Source organism: Salvia hispanica, chromosome 3 (assembly GCF_023119035.1).
Source record: "Salvia hispanica cultivar TCC Black 2014 chromosome 3, UniMelb_Shisp_WGS_1.0, whole genome shotgun sequence".
Taxonomy (NCBI): domain Eukaryota; kingdom Viridiplantae; phylum Streptophyta; class Magnoliopsida; order Lamiales; family Lamiaceae; genus Salvia; species Salvia hispanica.
Window position 1 is genome coordinate 55,998,289 of NC_062967.1, and position 1,735 is coordinate 56,000,023.

Genomic DNA, 1,735 nt, shown 5'->3' on the forward strand with positions numbered 1-1,735 from the left:
GATTTTGAAAGCAAAAAATCTAAACTTCAATTCACTTTAATAATCGTATAGGATTGTCAGATACCTCTTTCCCTCCAGTCATTTCCCACTGTGTTTCCCCTTTGGACCATTTTGGCTTTGTGGGGCCTCTCTCTCCCCTCTCCGTCTCCCTCTCTCTGCAAGTGTTATTTATCTCTCTAAAAACATCTCTCTCTCTCTCCTCAAACATTATTAAGTTGCGTTGCGGCGGGAGAGAAGGAAGTGAAGGAGTGGAAGTTAACAATTCCTCTGCTTATACCGTTATACGTAAGCGTTGTTGTTTCGTTTTCTTGCTCTGTTTTTTTGTTTATCTTTAGCTTCTTGTGAATCCCTCTCTTCCCCTTCCTTGTTGACTTCTCTTCTCTTTCTCACCAAGCCCAAGATTTTTCCTTTTCTTTTCTGGTTCTGGTTTTTCACTCTCTCTCTCTCTGTCCGTTTCTTGGGAAAAAAAAACCGTCTTGTGATTTCAAAATCTGGATTTTAGTACAAATTTGCGATCTTTATGTGGTAAAGTTGCAATCTTTTTCTTGATTTTGTTCAATTGTTGCATGTGGTTGAGTAAAGCTTTGAATTTGCCATAGTTGTTTGCAAGATTGTTTCTTTGGGCATGGGCTTGTTGTTTATTTGATTTTGGGAATTTATGGGTTTCCTGTTTATAGCAGTGTTCATCAGTTACCGATGGTTGACCAAAATTAAATACATGTTGTGTTGATTGCACCAAGTTTTGATTAGAGCTTGAGTTAATTGTGCTTTAATTTGGAAGCTTTAATAATACAGTTTGATAAGTGTAAACTTTTGGTGGACTCAACCGTGATGTTTTCAATATGGGGCTTGTGTTTTTATTCCTCTTTTGGTTGTTTGGTTAATTAAAGCTTGATTTTCTCCCTGGCCATTACTTTGGCCTTTCTCTTTGATTTGTTGATGTTTTTTTTCCCCTTTTCTTTGTGTTAATTTACTGTTTTTGTGGTGTCTTGTTTAGTGAGAAGTAGGCAGTCCTGCTGTTCCTCATATTTACCAGAAATTGTGTAGTTATCTTAGCACATTGAAGAGATTTTAAGATACTTTTACTTCTTAGTTATATTTTCTAAGATTTCGCCGGTTTTTTCTCTCGAGTTATTGATTACTAACATAGCTATTGACTTGCCACCACAAGATTTAAGATTGTCCAGTGTATGATGCTGTGTTTCTTGCAGTAATTTATTTGAGTTCCGTGGTCATTAACGAGTTCTCATTGATTTGATACACATCATTTTGATTTTGTTCTATTTTTATGGTGAAATCTAAGATTTGCTTGTTTCTGTTTGTAGTTAACTTTAATGGGTCCAATCCAAGTGGTCTTTCGTTGGATGATGGCTTTCCGAGCCTTAGCAAACTACAACTACGAGATGAGGCATTGGATCCACTCAAAGAAATTGATGATCCGAGTATGACGGGAACTTTTCTCCCTGGTGACGAAGATGAACTTTTGGCTGGTCTTATGGACGATTTCGATCTCTCTGGCTTGCCGACTCAACTTGAGGACCTGGACGATGATTTCTTTGGAAGTGGAGGGGGAATGGAAATCGAACGTGAAAATCAAGTCAATGGAATTTCAAGAATTAGTGCTGACACTATTGGCATTAGTAGCATTACACAATTTGGTTTCGCCAATGGTACTGCTGGATCCGTCAGCGGAGAACATCCATACGGAGAGCACCCTTCGAGGACGTTGTTCGTT

At 38.2% G+C, this 1,735-nt stretch overlaps 1 pseudogene; it reads left to right on the forward strand.

Annotated features, from left to right (window-relative positions):
• Positions 1–1,288: 1,288 nt before the first annotated feature.
• The window catches only part of LOC125210575, a 1,658-nt pseudogene continuing 1,211 nt past the window's right edge, over positions 1,289–1,735 (forward strand).